We start from the raw sequence: 12,364 nt of genomic DNA, 5'->3' as shown, positions 1-12,364 counted from the left end.
TTCACCCTCTGCTCTCAAAATTAACTCAGCTGTGGATGAAGACATATATCCTATTAGCTCTATCCCTTTGGGGAATGCCTACAACAGCTGCAGCTGCCATTTCATTTCTCCTTAATACCCTTGTGTCCTAGAATACAAATAAAACAAATGTTGGTATCTTGTCCACTGCACACCTCACATAATATTTTTTTAAACATACTGTAAAGCTACACAAAATGCCTCTGATAAGACATTGTTAGTCACTTGCAATGAAAATGTTAGAATAACAGTTTATGCCTCCATAATCCACCCTGGAATAATGAAATTCCACACTGAATACTGATAAATGATCCAAGATCTCATAAGCCTTCTTAACTCTGAACAGTGAGATATTAAAATACTGCAGAAACCACGGCAGCTGACAGGTGGAGCCATTAGAAAAATGTATGCAAATCCAGCAGCAAATGACACTGCATAAAGTAAAGGGCTTTACAGTTAATGACTTGTACTGATGCAGTCCCATATTCTGAAAAGAAAATGTCTAACGTTCATATTGATGACAAGAAAAACACTAATATATTTAAATTCAGATATCTTTTGTCCTGCACTGAACTCAAACTTGGGAGATAGACTTAAAAACCTAATAATAGCAATCTCAGATCTTGCTTATACTTACATTTTGACATGTCAGTTTATGTATTTAAAATTCAGCAAAGGATAAGAACCCAATACATCATTAACATTGAATTTCCATCTGCAAATAAAGATACTTTTACTGACTCCAAGACTGTGTCTTGTTCCTGTGCAGTGAATTAGCAAAGAAAAAAATTTTGAGTCTGTGGCTGACACTGTCTCATATCAGCTACTTCTCCCCTCCAGTAGTGGTAGACTAAGTGGAAGAGGAGCTGATGGTAACTAGTAAATTAACAGGGAATGTAAAGGCACATTCAATGAAGTGGTTTAGACATGACTGCAGGAATGGAGCACTACATTTCCTCTGCTGAAAATGGGGATGCAGAATGGGACTGAAGACTGGGATTCACAACCAACCACTCCCGAACAGAAAGGATGATGAGGAAGAACAGCCAAGCCCAGCTGAGAGGATAGGTCTTGAACCACAGCCTCCCTAAGGATGCACAAAACCCATTCTGTGCAGTACCGAATATCAGTCATCCTTTAGCATGACTGTGGCAAAGGTTGTATTTCTACAGCACCTTCAGCCAGAGTGCAAAGAATGTTAAGAGATTTATCTTTGTAATACTGAAATAAAGGAATGCTATCATCTTTAAACTACCACTAAGGACACCTTGATGAGGAAAAGTGCTGTTCTAAAGTGAGTCCTAAAGTGAACATATTTAGTCTCTGACAAAATCAGGAGTGGGGGGCAATTTCAGCAAATATATTGTACCTATTCCAAAGGACAGTGACTTAAAAAGGACAGAAACAGGGATCTATTTAATTACCTTTCTACTAAAAGTGAACTGTACTTGGATTACGTGGAATTTCCAGATCAAAGTAAAACATATTCAGAAACCTAGCCACTTTTAATTGCTTTGAAACTAGGCTGTAATTATAATACTTTCTCTGATTATACCTTTATTTTCCTTGAACCTGATTTTAAAAGTGTATAGGGTAGTTTTAGTAGAAAAGAATTATAAAGTCAATATTTTGATTAATATAAAGTTCATTCAAAACTGGAAAGTAAGACTCCATTAATAGTTCTTTCATCTCTTCAAATAATTTGTACCTTGCAAACTGGTATCATCAGCAGCATAAGTAACAATCTCAAACATAGTTCTCTCTCCACTCATTCACCAAATCTCTACCAATTATCTAATAAGGAGAGTTCCTTGTGGATTAAGATACCCAAATGCTTAAAAATACCCAAACCAATATCCGGGGAATGTTCCTTCTTGAGATTCCATTTATGGTCTTCTCAAAAGTGAAAACATGTAAAGTAATCGTAATAATCACTTTCCTTCAGGGTTATACAGCTCGGCAACTTTTACTCGTCATCTCAAAGTAATCTGCAAACAATGGTAACACAAGCAGTGCTGATTCCTGCCAGGGCTACATCTGCTTATCAGGTAATAAATATAGTGGATTTCTAAGGGTCACTTTCAGTCCTTGGCAATGGCAGAGCCCCTACAGAATATGGGAGAAGAGCCAAACAGGATTCTTTCTTCCCTTTGCGATTCAAAGCACAAAGCAGCTATATATCTCATGATAACTGGCATCTCATTTTTCAGAGCTCCTCCTCCACTATACCTGTTAGCAACCAGTCACAAAATTCAGATGACAACTCTTTCACACAGGAAAAGAAATGAAGAGAAAATGACACACAGGAGGTATGCCACCATATTAATGATAGTTTGGGGTCTTCCAGATGTCTTAGTTTTGTGTCTTTTAGAGTACAAACTGTTTGTGACAAAGATAATTATAATTGAGTATTTCCCAGCCATATAATTGAGTCATTCCCCAGACTGTCTGTACATCCCCAGAACCTACTAGATAGTTTTGGCCAGATTTCCAGGGCTAGATCCACAGCACAGCTGGAAGGGCAACGCTGCTGATGATACAAGATTTTCTAGCCATGGAGCCAAACTGTAGGAATCACATTATAGCCTCAAGAAAGCACCTCAAGTCCCAGATCCAGGAAGAGGTTAATTATTTGTGCAAAGTGAAACAGGTCAGCCAGAAGTTTACCTGTACAGAGAGGAGGAACACCAGAAATCGTGGGATTGATCCTGCTGAAAAGGGCAGAACTGAGTCTGAGTTTCCAGTACCTTGGGAGAAAATCCTCACTATAGCGAGGGGGATCTTTCCCTGCGCATGTCCCTTGATTTCTCTGCCCCTGGGATACGCCTCCTACACCTCACCACACGGTTACTGGCTTAAAGTCTTCTGTCTCCAAGACTGGAACTGTAAGTCATCACATTTTTCAGTCTTGTATACCCACAAAGTGCATTTTATTGAAGACCCAATGGACCACCACACGCAGAAATACAACTCTGATTTCAATGTGAAAGAGTTCCACTTCAAAATGTCTTTGTCCTTATCACTAATCTGATAGTCCTACTATTGGCTTGTTCCATTTTAATGGATTTATTTGGTGATTGAGAAGTAAATAATTGCTTGGTCATTCTAATGTAATAAACTTTCAAATAAACTAAAAAGCTTTCTTAAAGAGGAAATTTGCAAGAGGAATAAATAGGCAGATAAACTAGAACTGTTATCTCTTTACAGTTTAGGACAGATACTAGACACCTGCAAGTGCAGACCAGAGAAAAAAATTTATCCTTTTCAGTAACTGCTTTGAGAGTTATTCTTTTTGATCTGCTAATGAAGGAGCTGTATTGTTCCTTGGGTTTGCAGAATTCCTGTGGGCATCATAATAACAGATCAATCTCAGAAATATAACCTTCAATTTTACATGAAACAAGGATACGGCATCATTTCCACTCTTGATTGTGCTGACAGTATACATAATCAGCAAAGCGATTCCCAAAGATAACAGAAGGCAGAGAGCTTGCAATGAGAAACGTGCAGAATCCACAGATAAAAACAAGAAACGGATGGGCAATGTGTGTGGTAAAATATGCTTGGGTCTCAAGCAATGATGTATCATGTACTTGAGAAATGACATATGGCACTTGCCTACAACCCTGGCTGGCTAAACGCCCAGTGCAATGTGGATTATACATAATTGCTTCACACCAGCAAAAAGCCCCTTCTGCACATCATAAACATATTCATATTAAATCCTTACTAATGAGACAGAAGATAGTGACTCAAAAAAGTAATTTTAGAGAGGAGTACGGTGGGTTGCAGTACAACTGGTGCAACATTTTATGCAATATTATTAGGTTGTCTATCTAAATAGCATATCTTGAGACATGGTGAAATAACAGATTCTAGTTTCATGCTCTCCATATAAATGTGTATTATCAAATAAACAAATTGCCCTTCTATATGTTGTGCAGAAGCAAGTGATTGTTAAAATATTTCTTACTGGACACAAGACAAGACCCCTCGGCACTTGAGCAGGCCCACAGCACAGCCTTCTTCAAATCTTCTGCAGTGTGGAAAGAAGAAAATAGCCCAGTATAGTTACCTTATCAATTTAAACCAGAGCTGCTTCAGACAAAAAAGAAAAACCCTGCTGTTCTCTACTTCCTACTGATTTTTATTTCATTTTCAAAAGTAATCTATTCAGAGCTACTTACATGGCTGCAGCCATCTGCCAGTCTTGAGCTCCAGAGGACCCCTGTCCATATCTCCTAAGCTAACTATGGGCCAGGCACACGAACTCTATTTTATGCTACATGTTTTTGTCTAGGATATGTTCATTGTATGTTCTTATTTTTTTAAGATTCCTTCAATGGCTTCTGGGGACATGGTGGAGCTCCAGCAGCAGGAGGACACAAACTCCCAGCTCTGCTTGTTTAATGAAAAACACTTCCATCATCTCCTCACAGCACCACCACTTCCTTACCTATAATTATGCTATTCAGTTCTTATTATAAAGTGCTAGAATTATAGAAACAGCTCATTTGAAATGTGCAGACTGCTTGCTTGTAAAACATTTGGCTCTGCCCTTGCAGGAATAAAGCTGTTTTATGCTCTAAATAAGGAGTAGGTTGCAATGCCCTATTGCTACTCATTATCACCACATGAAACTAGCTATAATAAAAAGCACATGCTCCTTGAGTTAACTCCTGAATGGATTGGGCTCAAGTTCCCTGACACTTCAATTTCCACAGCTCAGCATGTGTGTTTGTGAGACACCCAGCAAGATGGCAGGAGGGGTAGAACAGATGTCTGTCGCTTGTCAACAGGAACCAATCACAGCAAGGTCACTGGATTTTTTTATCCAAATTTCTTGAATTGCTTTCATGTACTGTATCCTCTGACTTTCATTATACATTCACTTGCAGCCTTTGCTGCTTGTCTGCTGTTCCTGGTATACATCTGGGTGTTGTCAGGGTCCATAAATCTGTCTGACTAATGCCAACTGTTACCCACATGAATTCCAAAACTCGACATCATTAGATTCAGATGTATCAGGAAAATAATCTGATCCTTTTTCCAGAAAAGTCTACCTAATTTCTGTCACGGATGTCAAAGGCAACAAATCACCTGGAGAAGCCAATCATTGGTTTGTAAACATGCATTTGAAGTCAAGTTTTTTGGTTTGTTTTTTTTTCAGGAAGTCTCAGTTCCTTAATGCCTTCTTATTGTGACTTCAAAAAAACTCAAAGCAATGATTGTCAACTTATTTACATTTTCAACATACAGGGCAGCTATGACTGAATTCTCACTGCTTTATTGGGAAGCCATTAATTTCCTTAATCCAGTTCTGCAGATAAAGAAACTGAGGCACAAAGCTGGTCAACTTTATCATGTGTATTTAGTTTGTTAGATTTCTCAAGATTTGCTCATTATGCTCTTGAGACTTTAGTCCTTTGTTAAATCTTACATTATTTTTTATTTCAACATCTTCAGAAATATTTTGAGGTTTTCTAATTAGTTCTTGAACAGAAATAGTCTCTCAAATGCACCAGTGCATCTGCATCTGATGAATACATATTCAAAATGTCCATGAGCAGCAGGCAGTTAAATAAACCAGAGACAATAAATAAAACTTTCCATTGATGGACCAAATTTATTTGATGTCTTAAACACTTTAAAAATATGGACAAGTGAAATGTTCCTCTTTTTAGAGATGGAGAAACCAAGGCATAAACCGATTAAAAAAAAATAGACAAGCAAGCAGAAAAATGTGGACGAAAGCCCAGATTTCCTGATTTTCATCCCATTAGCCATTCAGTGCACTAAGTCAGAACAGCCAGACTGAATTCTGCTCTGGCTCTCAGATGTTAATACATATGCAGAAGCATTTGAAATTTCCAGGCCTTTTTAATAAATTTGAATAAACAAGTAGCATATAAAAGCTACCTTTTATAGTGATACAGCTAATACTGCTCTCTCTTACAGATCATCTTCGAAAATTTCTATCAGTATTACGTCAAATTAATAAATAGTAAGAGGGCCATGTTAAGCAGTGCACACCATGCTGTGAAGCTTTTAAACCATGATTTACCTTTCAATTCTTCATGGTCCCAATTTAATAATCTCAGTATTGAGAAATGTTGGCAAATGCTTAATCATCTGCATTTATAACATTGCAGATTCAATGTGCACATGCGTGTTTACACACACACACACACACACACACACTCAAAGCTGAGACCCATGCCAGTTTCCAGATGAAGAACTATCAGTTTGATGAAGATTCACACTAGTAGAGAAGCTGCACGTGCCTCGGATGCTTCCAGGTACCTGAGATCAATAAATATGTTGACCAGGTTTTTACAATGCCATTTTATTTTTTTTCCCACTGAATAGAGAACAAAACAGATAGGTCAGACAAGTGAGTGACTGCTGCTGATTCTGGCTTCACTTGTCATTGAAAGACCCTGCTCTCTGAACTTTATGCAGGACCGTGAAAAATGTGGATGGCTGCTTCTACGTGCAATGGACTTTTTAGTCCCACTTTGTATCACACCAACTAACGTTTGATTGCTTTCTTTATACTCATTCTGTGAACTCTGCCACTTTGAGAAACAGAACATTATATGCAAGAAAACACTGAGAGATTTTTATCATGGACACTGAAAATGTCCAGCTTTCAAAAGGATTCATGATAAACACAAAACCCACATAGTGTATCTTGCACATAGGCAAGATATTGGCCAAATGGTAGTAAATAAAGGAAATCTGAGAAGCCTTCTTTTCAAGCTTGCCAAGTTGTTCAAGTGCATATAAAATTTTATTTCTTTATGGCCAATTGATATGCAAAAAGCAGCTCAATGTATGACCTATTCATCCTTTCTATGACTAGATTTGTTTTTATTCTTGTATGAAAGGCAGTTAACTGCTGTATTTTAAAATTCTGTTTACTTAACACAACCCTGAAACATTGAGACAAATTCTAGGAAAAAGACAAGTCACAATTACTGATAATATGGGATAAAATGTCACCAAAAAAATTGCAAAAAAAGTCAATTTTGGGAGAAGGGGCCTTCCAAAATCAAATCATGAAGCCTGAAGCTGTAACAGAAATATCTGAAAATTCATGACTTTCAGCCCAAAAAACCAAATTTTTATTCCCCCTTTTTTTTTTTTTAACTTGAATTTTGCTGATCTCTTTTATACCAAATTACCATTCAAGATGCTACAAAAAGTCCCCATGGAGAGAGAGTCTGGACCATTACATTTATATAAACTAAGTTCACCATGACTTGGGATAAATCAGGGCATGACACGCTCTGCAGAAAGCAAAGCAGTCATCTGGAGTACCAGCTTAGCTGCATGAATCATCCAGGCCATCTTGGGAAATCCACACAACAGTTTCATCTCCACTTCTGCATTTACCAGAAATATGATATACAACTTTAAGTGTATATCAGTCAAATCCAATCTTTTGTTCATTGTGCCTTACCAAAATAAAATTTCTTTCCTGATAACTTTGAATAATTGTCATTGCTGGAGTTCTTGGTGAACCTGTTGTTCCTTGCAGAAAGGCAGAAAGAAGAAAAACTGTAGATGATCCACAAACAGCATCAATAGTATGGTCCTTTAAGCTGTTTGTTCCTCATCTTAAGTTTAGTGCCATTTCTAGCTGTGTCTTTATATGAAACTGTACTAGATTTACACCATTAAAAAATGTACCTTGAGTATTTTAACAGAGGCAATAGGATGTTAGATTATGTGTGTATTTATATAAAAATACCCACCATGTCTTATGCCTAAGCTGCACTGAAAATTACTAGAGAAAATTCATCCAAATCAAGCGGCATTTTTCCTCTGTGTCCTTGTGATTACCGGAATACAACTATTTGAGTAAGAGGTGTCTTCTGACTACTGATGTTTTTACACTTAGAGCTGAATTCCATCAAAATGCAGAATCCAAACTGAAATACTATTGTACTTTAGTCCACAAGACTTTGGGGTGTTCAAGACCAAGACTCAGATATTGGGAATGCAGATTTACCTCTGTAAGAGACTGGAACCTGATTAGTAGGAGAACTGCATTCACAGGTTGCTGCTTTCTGACTTCAGAGAAGCAGTAACATCTCAGAAACTATGCAGCAGAATCTGCTCTCTTCTGTTGACTTGGCAGCTCTCTAGCAGGCATGGGTGGACTCCCAAAAACTGACCAGTCAAAGATCAAGGCAATCAGTAACTCCATCTGTTCCCCCACTCTCGGCGGCAGCCCAACATGCCTCACTCCAGGATGCCCCTTGGGCATTAGAAGTTCAAACTTTTGTAGATGGCATAAACTAAGAAAAAATTTAAATTAAAGAGCACTGAAGTGAAAAGTACGTGGAGGAACCAACTGAGCTGGGGGTTTTGAAATGAGACGTTGATATATTTTATGTGGATATGCAAGTTAACATTGGGCCCAGTCCTGCAGAACAAACTGTTTTTCCATGATACAGGGAAATCTCTCTGCATGTAAGGCATGGAAGAGCACTCCCAAATGAGATTTATGTTGACCTTTTTTGTAAAAAGAAATACCCAGTTGCATTTCACATGTTGTTAAGAAAATCCAGTGTGAGCTGGAAGTGGGACTGACAGGACACAGTGGGGTGCAGGCATAGCTGACACGTCTCTGTGGTGTGAGATGCCCCAGGGCAGTAGGACAGAGCCTGGCAGCCTGGGCTGATCCCATTGCCCCAGCCAGAGGCAGGACACCAGGAGCAGCAGGAACAGGCCCAGCTTAGCAGGGCCCATGGCGGAGGAGGGCAGGGCTGTGGGGAGCTGGAGACCAGCCCTGCTGTGGCAGTACTGAGACAGGGGTTGATGGGATTGACAGGGGGCTGACATGTGCTGTGGCTGAGGTGGGTGAGACCCTAAACTGGGCAGGTTGAGACCTGTAAGGCCTATTAATGCCCTGACAAAGAGCTTCTCATCCATGTCTGCCCGTTGCTAAATCCAACAGTCCATCTTCAGGATCAGGAAATGTGGGACAGTTGTGTGCTTAACTGAAGAGTTCAGGCATAGGGACCCCAAATTTGGGTCAATCAGACCTCCACCCAACCCATTCCTGTATCAGGCAAACATGCAGTACAAGTTCAAATCATGGTAATGATGAAAGCAACTGCGTTGGGATTTCAACAAGGTCACTGAAATATTCCAAACAAGATTTAGGGTGGATGCTAAATACATAGTTATTATGTAATGTATTTCATATACAATTCTCCCTTCCTCATGGCAAGGAGATTTCCACCTTGCCATTACCCTTGTCCAAGGCCAGGATAAACCTATCATGCTGCAGCTAATGGATAGTTTCAAATTCTTTGACTTTAAAATTTAATGAACCACCTACTCTTTCACAACAGTAATTGTTTTCCACATATTGCTTATTCATAAAATATGTATCTAATCCTGACTCTTCACTTCCTATTTACTCTAGTGAACAGATCCTCTGTTCTGCACAGGCAGCCCTGTCACCACACTTTAGGTCCAGGGACATGTGCAAAAACCTTTGTACAATAATTATGTGAAGTTAGTGGGGTAGAAGAAAATGTTATCAGCAATTATCTCTTGCTCCAGAGGATGTGAGGAGAATATAAATAAATCTAGACACCGCAAAAGCTTTGCTGCAAGCTACACGATTAAAGTATTTCAGATTCCTACAAGTCTATTTAAAGCAACTTAAATCTTTTTGATGGCCAATAGTTCACTCCAGCCTAGCTGCTTGCACAGGCTAAGCTTCCCTAACACACTGCACAGAGTGCACAGGAAAATGGCTTCAGCTCCTGATGAACATTAAAACAGATGAGATATTAGACTACGGATAGGTCTTCGGAAAATGTTCTAGCCTACTTCTGTTTACTTTAGAGATACACAGCCCTTGTAAGGCTTAGTACTGTTGCACAGGCTCATATACTTCAACCTTCACTCACGTTGGTAAGACTTCCACATTCAGGGCAGTGGCAGGTCAGAAGCTGGTTTTGCAACAGCTTGCAGAGCTTGGGAACAATTTAACTCTCTCTCTTCTCTGTCTGTCTGTCTGTCTGTCTGTCTGTCTCTCTCTCTCTCTGTGTGTCAAGAAGCACTTCCCAGCATTTGCTGACAATATTGAAAATAACAACTCTATCACAGCTGGATTGACCAGGATATGTGCTGGCTATTTGGAAGGCCATTAAATGTTTCCACTGTCTGAGTGCCTGAAGCTGATCAAAGAGAAGTGAAGTCAGCTTACTCACTGCCAAGGAAGAAGCCTAAGGGAGGGGAAAGGGGATGAGAGTGGATTGAATAGAAAAATACTGTTTGCTTGCATCAGTTTAGCCATATCTAAGAAACCAGTAAAGAAAAAAATTCTTATCTTGCATTTTACAGCACATTTCTCCCATCACCATTCCACCATACTGGGATAGAGTACAGACTATAATCATCCTAAAAAAAAATGAGAAGTATAAGAGTCATCCATCTTTTGGAATAAACCTAGGGAAAAAAACATTATCTTAAAACTAGAAAAACAGACATACTGCCTAAAGAAGTCTAGTCAGTAAATTGAGTTATACAGGAGAGGCAAAGCTAACTATACAAACCAAATGCCCTCACAAGTGACAATATTTATCATGAATCACAGAATCACAGAATCATCAGGGTTGGAAGAGACCTTCAAGACCATAGAGTCCAACATCAACCCAACACCACCATCATCACCCTTAAACCATGCCCCCAAGTCCAACCATTAAGACACCATTCAAGTGCAGGCAGCAAATTCCTGCTGTTGGGAACCACCCCTTGTGTCCTAACAGGAAGAACTAACCTGAAAAGCACTAATTCCTTTGTGCTCTGCTTGAAACCCAACAGTTTTGGAATCTTTGGTGGCTGATGGTCACTATTACACAACTGCAAAGTCCATGGCTTTAAGCCAAGACCACAAGGCCAGGAGGACCCTCTGGACATCCCCGCAAGATGTGGCACCTGCTACAGGAACTCTACTAACTGCTGAACTCGTGTCTTCAGTTCTTAAGTTAAGTTCATTCTAACTAGTGCTAGCAACATAATATATTTCCTGTGAGGAGTATTGTGCAGTTTGGAAATATTTATTTTTTTATCAAACAACTGATTCTACATGAAAAAATGTCCTTTGCTTTCTGTCAGTCATACAGTGTTTTCCTGACAATCTGAGCTATCTGTATAAACCAATATGCTTGGTCTGACTTTATCCATGTCTCCATATGGCTATAACCTCACTCAGGTTTTTTACTCTGTATATCTGATCACATCAGAAGAGCTCAGCCTTTAGCTCATGTACCGTGTACAGCCTGCAAGGAGAACTAACCCACCGGAGCCTGCTCAGAGTGGGCTGCTCTCCACTGCCATAGCTTTGCAGACTGCACTGCCCTGGGTTCTTAACACCATCCTCACCTGCTGAGCTGCACAGCACAAGTGCCTGTATATTCTCCATTTTCTTCTGTCACTTCCAGGACTGAGGTAGACTCATCAGAGTCAGCAGCTTTCACCTCTCCGCAGTCACCAGAATAAGTCATAGGGTCTGCTCTTCCAAGAAGATTGAATCCAGTTGGATCACATAATTCATTTAGAAGAGCTGAGCACTGTGCCTCAGTGTTTGCTGTGAAATCTGAGAAGACTGATGAACTATTGATGACAGCATAATGCTGCCCTAGCAGGAGAATGAAGACAGCCTGCCAAACACTACTGATTTGCTAATGATGCTTATCTGCTGTAATCATCCAGAGAATTGGAAATGGCAGAGTATAGAGAAGAAAATCCTCAGGGAAATCAGTCTGAGACAAACTTCTGGAGTCAGCCAAAGGAGTAAGAAGGCTCTAATTTGTGAAAGACTCTTATTAGAATTAGAAGTTCTCTTAAATAAGTCAGCAAAACTTAGAGGTGATTTTGCAGGTTTTGGCCAAGGGCTTTCTCTAGAGCTCTAAATCTCATGCACTAGATCTACTGGAAAAATGGTTTGAATTTAAAAGAGATTATATAAAGATGTGCAAAACCTAATGAAACTTCTAATCTTTGAAAGATGTGATTATTAATCAGAGTATCTATGAAGGTAAGGATGGAAATGTTCTGTGGGAGGATGACCTTCACCTATCTGGGGAGCCAGCACAGCTCTTGGAACTGCAGACAGCTGGACAATGGGGCTCCACATACCCAAAGGAAAGCAATGAGTGAATGCTCTGCCATGCCAAATTAAGACACTGAGTTCATTGTGGGTTTGAACCTATGACCACTTCATCACTGCAGCTGAGTTCAGAATAGAGTGAACCTCCAGAAGAGGAATCTAACACGGATTATAACACATTATAGCTACAGCCTATTCAAGCTAAGG

Source organism: Lepidothrix coronata, unplaced genomic scaffold, assembly GCF_001604755.1.
Source record: "Lepidothrix coronata isolate B3197 unplaced genomic scaffold, Lepidothrix_coronata-1.0 Scaffold43, whole genome shotgun sequence".
Lineage (NCBI taxonomy): Eukaryota > Metazoa > Chordata > Aves > Passeriformes > Pipridae > Lepidothrix > Lepidothrix coronata.
The sequence above is the reverse complement of the archived record's forward strand: the minus strand, read 5'-3'. Positions refer to the sequence as shown.